General features: G+C 40.0%; 1 protein-coding gene across 1 annotated transcript in view; it reads left to right on the top strand.

Annotated features, from left to right (window-relative positions):
• Positions 1–2,943: 2,943 nt before the first annotated feature.
• Positions 2,944–11,529, top strand: part of LOC116043028 (protein phosphatase 1 regulatory subunit 29-like) — a 75,138-nt gene continuing 66,552 nt past the window's right edge. The window contains exon 1 of the mRNA XM_031289524.2: positions 2,944–2,995. The gene's annotated coding sequence lies outside the window, so the exon portion shown is untranslated. The remainder of the gene's footprint in view (positions 2,996–11,529) is intronic.

The raw sequence follows: 11,529 nt of genomic DNA, 5'->3' as shown, positions 1-11,529 counted from the left end.
CTTACTGGTGAGTCACTGTTGGTAATTGTGTTAGATTTAATTTACACCTGGACAAATTTAGAGCCACGCTTCAGCATGATCTTTGACGTAAACACCAAGGGAAGCTCAGTGCTATTAATATCATGTGGTGGATTAATGGGCTATAGCCTACTGTATGCAATGTGAAAGGTGTTACTTGTAGAGATTAAACCCAAAGACAATGATCATCCTACTCTGCAGCTTGATTAACCACTTTTAGCACACTGTTTTGGTTTGACGACACATTGACTGCATGGTTTGTTCTTGGCGCTCTCATCAACTTTGTTTCAAAAAACAGGAGGCAGTTGTTTTGACCAAACAAGATCTGAAAAACACACTATATGCTACCTGTTCAGCATCACGTAAATTCACAGATATGGTAAACATTTTGTTTTCCAGGTGTCTTTTTCTGTCTGTCAATATGCACAGATAAGGTGTGTGCGCACAGTTAAAAAAGAGAAATATGCTGTGCTTATCCTAACACTACTCTGCACTCAAAAAAGGTGTAATGCCTTAAGCAGGACTTTGAAGATGTCCTCAAAAAGGCTTCACTTTCCAAATATCTCTTCACTTTTAAGGATTAACGTTGGGCCTCGCAAAGTCTCCTGTAGGAAAAAAAAGAACACTCAGACGCACACACCACTACACACGACCATCTCAAAGTCTTGATTAGCGCTTACACAAATAACTTTATCAAGGTGAAAATAAAATGGCAGTAATTGTTACAGATCACCTGCCAATGTAAGCAGTAGTTCAGCTAGTTGTAGAGGACAGTAAGGTATGTAAGGTCAAGAATTGCGTGTGCGTGTGTGCGTGTGTGTGCGTGTGTGTGTGTGTGTGTGTGTGTGGTTGTGGTTGTGTGTGTGTGTGTGTGTGTGTGTGTGAGTGGTTCCTCTCCATTCATCTCCATTCATCTTGTGTTTGCTCAAGTCACCGGCATGCCAAACTCACATTTAAGTCCAGTGAAGACAAATGAACTCAGCATTAACTTCCACTCAGTCTAACTGATGGATAGCCTGACATATGGTTGTTGATTGATGGCTGATCAGTGATTCCCATATAGACTCATCAATTCCCAGCATCCCTGTCTGATACGATATTCTTCTACCATGGCTAACCTTCAGGAAGACAAATCGACTGACTAAAACCCCAACTTTGAAACACAAGTCGACAAGCATACACCTCTACGGTGATGACGCACGCTATAAGTTACCACTGTTGTTTAGAAACCAGGGGATATTAAGTATTAATAAGGGACTCACCTATGCTATTCTGTTATTATGTCTTTAACTACAACATGGAGATTCAAACAACTGTTTTTGGACGCAATGCTCTCTCAGTTTGTGTGATATCCTTCGCTGATACATATGAGATTTGAGTTTGACTATTTGGGTTTTGGGGTAATTTGATGCATGACATTATGTCACTTATAGCTCAAACGATGAAGTAATGATGGAGACGAAACTGAGTCATTTAAAAAGCTAATTCACAGAAAGAAACCATTTGTAATTTTCATTTTAGTAATTCCCACAGATTGACCGAGATGAATAAAGGTGAATGGGTTGAAAGCGACATATAGCGTGCACCAATTGTTTTGCTGTGGTCTCATTTTTCAACAAACAAGGAATTATGATGCTATTATCACATCCAAATTCTGCTCACAGTGGCGATAAGAGAAATAGAGTTGCAGCAAGCGGCAAATCTTTGTAAAAGTACAGTTTGTGGTCAGAGGACAATTTAGTCATTTGTATTTATTGCAGGGAATGTTCAAACCATCTTTTTTATTAACTTACACTTATACGTCTGACACTTCAACTGCTTTCACCCATTATATGTCATTGTGACTCTTGATTTTGTCGTGAACTGATTTTTTTAAATTTTTTTTAACAGACAGTTCAACTGCTTTTATCTCTCCTCAAATAACAATCCAACTGCTTTCAGCACCTTCCCTGTCAAATGACAGTTTCACAGCTTTCATTTCATATTCTTGAACTGGGAACCCAGACACTTCATTCCTTTCATTTAGTGCTTACAACTCTTTCAGAATTTCAGCTGTTTTGAATGTTTCAACTGGCAACAATCAAAGATATAATGCCACGATACTATGACATATTTGATGCCACCATTGCCGGAACGGCTTTGAAATCAGCACCATGGACAGCAATCACATTTTTTTTTTTTTTGCTTTCACAACACTTACAACTATCTCCGACAGCCAAATCTACCCCAAGACAAATGTTGTACTTTAGAAAGAAGAAAGTAATATCTAAATACCAAATAATGTACAGTACAGGAGGACAAGTGAAGTGTATTCAGCCTTTTTCTGCCCTCGTGCTCTGTGTCACACTGATCCCGTTACATTGATTCATACTGGGGAGCAGCTCATTGCTGCTGCAGTCTCACGCTGAGCAGACCGATGGTGCTTGTTTAGCAAAGTAACAGAATTATCAGAATTATGCATTCGCTTTACTTTCCCACAGCTTCCCAGCATGCTTGGGATTCCAACCAATGGTCTTTTCGTCATGATTTTTCTAACCGCTCGGTTATCGCCACCAACGCAAACCTTTTTTGCAGCTTGAACTGACTTATTCCTGATAATGGACAACATTATGCCATTCCACACTACTAAATGTCACTGGGTACTATTAAGCTGCTTCGCCATATGAGCTGACTCTTAGGAGAAAATCTTAAATTCAATGTGATATCTCTGTGATTGTGTTTTGCTGCTTTGTTCCTCCATGTAAAGCCGGCCCAGCTGCTTCATTTCCTACTTAGCACTCTTTGATGTAGACAAATACACCAATCAGGGACACTCTCTTCTAATTATCCTCCACCCACCATTCTGTGTCAGGCAGGGACTTGCCCCTTCTGCCGTGGATGACACTGATGGTTTATTCAACCTGTTTCTGCTTTTCTGTTTTATTGCAGGCTTTCGTCGCTAACAACTGGCAGACGATCTGAGGACATCAAACCCGAGGTAATTATTCCCATTGTCTTGGGCTCCATAGAGGCACAGCCTGATGCATGAAGATGGCACACACCTGCATTACACAGAGGCACACTTCAGGACTATGGGCTATCCACCATATGCGACATATCGTAACATCTATAGGAGTTTTGCTGAGTGACATCGTGTTTCCGTGATGCACACTAACTGATACCGAAAGAAGTAAATGATGGCGGGTAAAGTGGCCATTCTGCACACTTGGAGATCATCAGGTCAGCTCCCACAGTAGGCAGACCGTCCATCTTTGTCAGTGTGTCCTTGACCAAAACACATGTGGGCCCTGCTGCTGTGGGGATGCTGATCCTGTGGTCTGTTTGGGGACATTAATAATGGTTGAGAGTTATTACTTGAGGCCATAACGTGCCGCCTTTTTAACATTAAGATTTAAATGGTTAAATGTTTTTCTTTTATTTCTGAATATCTCGTGTTGGGGGAGATGGAAGTTTTATCTTTCAATTGAATTTGAATTCCTTCTTAATGCATACCTAAATAACTGACCAAGTCCAGGAAATCAGTCACAGAATCTGCATGCTTCACTGACGCCATAGCCTACTTAATGCTAAGAAAGAGCTATTCACAGTTCTGCTCTTTTCAGTCTCCACTGCAAACCTAGTCTATATGTACGACGTTCGACTTCCGGGATTGTTCAGTTGCCGCCGGAAATTCCGCTGGATGTCTTACATTTCGGCCGGATGTTCGTTATCTTCCGCTTTCTTTGTGTTGGAATTTGAAACTCTTATATATGTCAATTTGAGACAGAATTGAGACAGCTAGCTAGACTATCTGTCCAATCTGAGTTTTCTGTTGCACGAATAAAGCAACCTTTGAACGTACACATGTTCCACCAAAACAAGTTCCTTCCCGAGGCTATTTTGCCGCAACACCATGGCACCTAGCGCCGCCCAAGACAATTGTGATTAGTTTAAAGAAATGCCAATAAACCAGAGCACGTTTTTTCTCCCATCCTGGAATGCTGTGCGGACTAGCTAGACCCTCCTTTGCAGCGCTGTGGATGAAGGTCTGGCAATGCAAGACTACTGCAAACCATATGAATGTTAAGAAAATTAAGACTGAATTCTTTAATTACTTGATTAGTATTAAGGCCAGTTGACTTTACTGAAATGCAGACAGTATTTCTGTCTGAAATGTCTGGAGCCCCTCATCTTTCTTTACAATTCTTTATTTTCAAATTAACTGAGGTCAGGTGTGTGCAGGGGCATTTCGTGAATTTGATGACATTAAGGGCTTAGTCCAGACCTCTGTTGGGGGGAAGGCACTTTTTTGATGTTCCTGGACATCCACAAATGACAATTTTGATTTTAGCACACTGACAGACAGTGATACACTGTATGCATTTACATCAATACAATTAATCCATCTTGAAGCAACTCAAAAGTTATCTCTTTGACACTGTGTGTCTGGAAATGTGTTGTAAGTCCTCCTAGCACCTCTGAGATGTTTAGCACGTTAGCATATTTACATTTGATATTTAACACAAAGTACAGCTGAGGCTAATGGGAATGTCCTTAGTTTTGCAGGTTTTTGGTCATAAGTATTGGACAAATTACTAATTTGAATTTGATGATAGAGGTAGATGAAAACTTAGAGGTTCACCAAATGATTAGAATGTATACTGTGAGGAACATGAATGATTGTACCACTTTTAATGGTAGTCCATCCAATAGTTTTTTTTTTAACATTTGACTCTGAAACAAACATGTCAAGCTGATGGAGTTGCTGGAGGGAAGGTCAGGGGAGCAGCCAAGTCATTAAGTATTATCTATTGGGGACCATGGACTGACTGGCCGACCCAGCAACAAAAAAAGAATAACCAGTTTGTTAACGTGAACAGGGACAGCCACTAAAGCAGACATATTTTTGCAAATCCAATTAAGAAACAAACATGAACGGTAAAAGGTCATATAGGCCTTTGTATTTGATTGACAAGTGATCTTTTGGGAGTTAATACAATGTTTCCAATATTAAAGAAGTGAGAATCTCACAGAGTACAAATGTCAAAAGTGGTAATGCAAATGAGGCATAATGACCCCGCTGCCCTGTGAAAAATAGATGTAGCATTTCAGAATGAGTCTCTTTATACATTGATCTCTATAATTTTCTTTCCCCTTGAAGCTTTGACAGTTTTTGTCACCTGTGCTGACAGGCCTTCTGTTGTGTCATATTCCCGGCAGCGACAGATGTGTATCGGCCCCCAGTGTGTCACTCCCAGCAGGCAGCTGAGCACCATCGATCTGCAGCAATTGAGCCATGATCGCTGTAATTAGTGTAGGTTTAAAAACACAATCCACAAAAGGAAAGAGAGAGAAAGAAAGAAGGCTTTCAACTGTGAGCCAGCAATGGCTGATCAGATGTCACCATATGAGCAGAGATAAAAGAAAAAATAACAAGAAAAGGTCTGAGGCAAATACAGACCTCAAAACACGGTAGAAACTTTTAAGCTATTTCAAATGATAAAAGATGTCCTTCTGGACTGGCGTGGATATCTTAGGGGGCAGGTGCTTCATAAAAGTCGCAGTAGGACAAAAAATGAAAAGAAAGATCCAGACTATGAAACAGACAAGAAAGACCTACTGTACCTTGGGTCATTTCTTCTCTCATGCCATTTCACCCTAAAACAAAAGTTATGCTGATGCCTTACGATAGTCAATTGACTGATCTAGTTCAGAATTCTGTCAAAAGTATTTAAAAAAATTTTTTATTAGCTGTAATTCTCATTGAATGCTGTGAAAATAAAGCCCAGTGTCCAAAGTGAACTGTTCTCAAGTTCATTCATTTAGACTGAGTATAGTGCAAAGAGAGACGTTATGGCCAAAGCCAGCGTTAAGAGGGTAAAGGGTGTGTGTTCCCGCCACACCGATATCATCAGGGTTACACATAACTTTATTTTAGAGCTGTAGAATTTCAGTTCACCATTTGAAATCCATCAGCCTCCAGACAAACCGATTTACCTGAGCTTTTCAGGGGAAACAGTAACTTATTTAATGAATTTCCCTCCCTTGTGCATGCAAAATAATAACTACTAAAGAAGTTATATTTTTTTTTGTGTTTCATGAACGCTACAGATTTATATTTCAGCAGGACTGCATAGGAAATTCGATATAGGTTACCAGCAGTACTGTGTTTGGATTGGATTATCCATTCACGATGTAATAAAGACATTATATGTACGATAACAAAATAAAAGGGCGCCACTTGTTTGAACCAGGCTACTGGTGTGTGTTCGAAACAAGTGGTATGCTATTTGCGAAATGCTTATACATGAAAGGACTGGATCAGCACTGGAAAAGAGAGCTGTACAATGGCATCAATGCAATCATTGTGCCCAATTGCACCATTTTACTGCCAGGAAACTAGGGCCATTAAGTTAAAGAAACTACTATTAAGTCATATTGACAAGCGTTACATAATCTGATAACCCTTAAGTTATAGCCATCGTCATATTACTGCAAGTACAAAGACATGGGTAGGACATCTAAGACTTGTCTACTAACCTTTATAAAAAAAAAAATCATAGGACTCCTGCGCAATAATGCTGAGAGATATGCTAGTGAGTTTTTTTGAGAATTTTATTTAGTCTCAACACTCAAAATCTTGAAGTCACAAGAATTACGAATTCTGGAATTTCTTTTAAAACTAGAACTAGAAAATAACTAGAAGCTAACTAGACACACAATACATTTGCATATTAATGCAAACAGATGTGCAGAAACATGCAATTATGCAATGCCCTACACTGCCATAGTTACTGTACACGCATACACACGCACACATTCTACTTTGGAGTTAAGACAGGTAAGCAGGATTTGATGAAGTCAAGGAGAAGAGAGACGGCGAAGAAATAAAAGGACTTGAAACGGAGAAAGGAAAAGAAAGAAGAGAGAGCAAGGGCTGGGGGAGAGAGAGGGAGAGGGAGAGGGAGAGAGGGAGAGAGGGAGAGAGGGAAAGAGGGAGAAAGAGAGAGAGAGGGCAATTTGCTGGCTGTGCTGCCGTCATCCTGCCAAGGCAACTCCGAATTTTGCTTCGTCTATATTTAGCAACAAAAGATAACTTCTCTCACACACACACACACACACACACACACACACACACACACACACACACACTCACTCCATGGCAGAGCAGTTATTTGTAGCAGAACCATGATCAAAACAGCATGGTCAGCTGTATCTTTACACTCACACACACAGTGGCTGGTTGTTGACAGTTAGGTCTGAAGTGGATTGTGCTCATTAGGTGGGGTTGCAGATTGGTTTCTATTTATAGCCAGCAGCAGGCTCAGCAGTAGCAGGCGAGCGCATGGAGGTGTTTGAAGTAGCACAGGCCTCCCGTGGGCCGTGATAACGAGATGCATCCGGAGTCAATCGCTCTCCGAAATGCAGGAGTTCAACTCTGATAGTTAGCATGGTGTGGGTTAGTATATGATTCAGGTCAGGTTATTTATAGCAGACTGTTATTTGACATGATTTAAGTTGTATGATATGGGCAAGTATATATATATATATATATGTATATATACACTGTATGTATAGTATGTGTTCATGTTGATGTGTGTGTGTTACAATGTTGGCCAATGGTCATAATAATAGTGCCCATTGGTGCTATTGATGCAATTACCAGGGGCAGCAGCCTGGACATTGATCTCCTTACAATAATAAGAACAAATAATAATACAGTTTCGGCAGTTTTGATCTGCATCTTGATCCAGATATGCATCAAAATGCGTAAAATAGCAAGAGAAAATTCATAAAAGCCCTGTCTCACATGTTTAAATTAAAGCAGACAATACCCGAAAACATCTTAAACATTAGTACTTTAGTACTTAGATTTTATTTCTAGATTGACTGGGTTTACCATGTTCCTTCCAGAGCTCCAATTTGGATTCATGTCTGCCAGTGACCTCAGCCTCAGGCTAGATGCTCTTAAGATAGTCAGCTCCTCATGATGACTGACACGTGTTGGGTTAGAAGTGATGAGACAGGAGCTTAGGGGCTTGAGGGGGATGAAGGTGGGACTTTCAACACACTGGGCTGCTGATTCGAGGTGAAAAGTTGAACACTGGGAAAACATTGCAGCAACAGCCAAAGAAATACAGGAGAGAAACAGAACTATAAACAGCATTAAAGAGGATTGAACATACAGTATCACAATAGAACGTCTGGATGCAAGTGATGCTGTAGCTAGCCTGTGGTATACTTGTGTGTTTTGGCCTTTAGGAATAACTATACTCAGGCTAATAATCCTGCTTGTTAAACGTGAAAGTAAGGTAAAATCCTTCCCCTGTGTCCACATGACTAAAATGACTTTAAAATTGAATTAATGATGATGAGCAGAGACTGTGGATTAATTCATACATTACATAGGCCTATGTGTGAGGTCCACATAACACTTGCTCAGTGTGAATTCATGGCGTAAGGCTTAGGAATGGGTATCGTTTAAAAATATTCGATACTGGTACCAATACCAATACCGTGACTTTAATACCGGTTCCTAAACGATACTTTTTTCGATACCAATTTTATAAAACAAATCTTTTTATTTATTTTTCAGCTCCTACTACGTAAGCCCTGTCTCTATGTGTAACATAGAGTTTTTCCTGTGTGTCTTTGTGACGTGTAACTTTAGACAGCCAATCACAAACATCATTAGATCTTGGTAGAATCATGCTGCGTGCTTATTGGCTCACTGACGCTGATTAGATTTACTCCTTAGGTATTGAAATTGGGTATTGAACGACGAGGAATTTTTTGAAACTCGATACTTTGGAGGCAATTCAGTCAGTGCCTAAAAAGTATTGAATTCGGTACCCAGCCCTAGTAAGGCTCACTGAGGGAGATCTTTGCCCCTCTTTGCAATGGATCTTTGCCCCAGAGGTTACCAAGTCTGCACTTTTCACACTCTTAGCACCAGCGTTTTGACATCCACATTGCAGAACAATGTTGACAACCACAGGCGTCAGGCATCTGTGGTATTACCTGTTGACAGGAGCATCAACTGCACAAGCCAGGAAAGAGATTTTCAGTTCAAAATTGTGAATCAGGCCGTAAAGGAAAGAAAGGTTTATAAATGTGTGTATAACTGACATATAAAAAACAGGTATGAAGAATGGAGTCAAATACAGAAAATAAAATAAAGAAAATACTAATATTTTCATCAAACATTTCAACACGATGACAATCATGATGAAACAAATATTTTTTTTAACAGTACATTTCCTGAAACGTCAAAAAGACAAAATAAACTTTCGTCATATGAAATATGACATTTGCATGTGCTCTTTGTAAGAATACAATGTGAGTCAGTCTACCTGTTTGGTACATTACTTTTCTGTTCTATTCAAACTTCATCACCTGCCACATTTTGTCTGAATGTACCCTTCCATTCCCATCTTCCCCAGCCAAATACTTACAAAGCCATTCATCCTCACTTCCCTTTTTCATTATCAGCACACAGCTGTGCTGAAAGAATTCACACTATAATGTGGGTAACATTTAGTTATACTGTGTGTGAAAGCATCCATTCACTTGCTGAAGTAGCCACATTTACACTTCTGTATTGGTGCTAATTAGTTTGTTTTGAGAGAAAGTTGATTTGTAGAATTCTAAACATACGTGTTTACTCCCTAGATAGATACAGAGTATGCATTGTAGTTATGTATATCATTACATTTCTCTAAAAAGTATGAAATACGGGTTGGCAGTCTAAAGTTTTAGAAGTGGCCTTGTGACTGGAAGATGACTGCTCAAGTCCCCAGACTGTGAATATGTGTGTGGGATATTGGACAAAATCCTGCATTAGGCTTTATTCTTTTATTTGGCCGTTGGTTAACCAAAATGGTCTCTTGAGATCTTAACACTCATAGTGAGGCTGTTTAGTGTCCGACAGTAGATGCCGTGGGTGTAGTGGGCAGCTGCCAACACATTCAACTATCCCTGGATAAATAAAAGACGATACAGGTCAGTTTGTTAATCTTGATCTCATGTTGCATCTTTTAAAAAAAGCACCACAATCTGGTCTTAAAGTGCCCATATTTCAGGTTCATAATCGTATTTTGAGGTTGTACAGAATAGGTTTACATGGTTTAATTTTCAAAAAACACCATATTTTTGTTGTACTGCACATTGCTCCAGCTCCTCTTTTCACCCTGTGTGTTCAGGTCTCTGTTTTAGCTACAGAGTGAGACATCTAACTTCTGTACCATCTTTGTTTGGAGCTGCACATGCGCAGTAGCTAGGTATGGATCACATCAGCTAGCTAGCTGTTTCTCTAACTTCAGTCAGTACAAGGCAGGATTAGCCGTGCAGATTTTGAACAGCTCACTCGGAGACTGAAGGCAGGACACATTCAGAAACCAGTATCTCACTCAAAACAGCATGGATGTTTTTTTTCCAAGTTTGTATGCATGTGGAAGCGCCAGAGACACAAAATAACACCCCAAATCCCAGAAAAAGTGTTTTTTTCATATCGGCACTTTAAATCTTGTGTTTTGAACGAAACAATTCATTGCTCTCTATTGCACCCAGCGATCACTTGGTAAACATTACTATGGCGTTTATGCCTTTGAACCGCTGCTACAATTAAAAAAAAACAAGACTAACTATGGTTGCTTGTTGTTGCGGCTGTGGCGCAGGTGGCAGAGCGTTTGTCTAACAGTCACAAGGTCAGTGGTTCGATCCATGGTCCTGCTACCCATGTCGAAGTGTCCTCGGGCAAGACACTCCTGCAAAAACCTCCCGACACTGCACCATCAGTGTGTGAATGTTAATTGGAAGTGTCTTTGGATAAAATTGTCAGCGTGAGCAGCTATACTGATTCACAGTGATGTTTTCAGTTAAATTCTAATATCACAACATGCTCACGATGTTACTAATGTTTAGCAGGTATTATGTTTACCATGTTCACCATCTTAGTTTATTTTCTTTGTGCAAACATTTGCTAATTTGCACCAAACAAAAAGTAGGGCTATAGCTAATGGGACTTTTTAAAATAATTTTGCAGGTACTTGGCCCAATCAAAGTATTGGACAGATTGAAATTATGAACTGATGATAGCATGATATGGAGGGTGTTATTTTTGTGCTAATGCAGGGCATGGAACGCAGTGTTGCACCGGCAAACTGGTGTTTTCCTGGGGCGCACTGAAGTTACTTCTTCGACTGCGCTTGTTTCAAATGTTGTCCATTCAACACAATATTTCATGGCAATCCGTCCAGTAGCTTTCAAGACATTTCACTTAAAGTCAAAAATGTCAACCTCATTGAGGTGCCGTTGGGCAATCACCAAAATCAGTAGGCTGTATCCTGTTGTGACCGTGACTATCTGTACAAAATGTCATGACAATCTTTAATAATAGTTCTTGAGATTTTCAAGCTCTAACAGTAAGGAGGGGTAGTAGTTGCTCTTTTTCTGTTCAGTCACAGTGGGTGTTGCTGTCCAAGGGAACTCCTGCATCATGTTCTATTCATCCCCATCAAGCCACCTTTGCAG

Source organism: Sander lucioperca, chromosome 4 (assembly GCF_008315115.2).
Source record: "Sander lucioperca isolate FBNREF2018 chromosome 4, SLUC_FBN_1.2, whole genome shotgun sequence".
NCBI lineage: Eukaryota > Metazoa > Chordata > Actinopteri > Perciformes > Percidae > Sander > Sander lucioperca.
The sequence above is the reverse complement of the archived record's forward strand: the minus strand, read 5'-3'. Positions and strand labels throughout refer to the sequence as shown.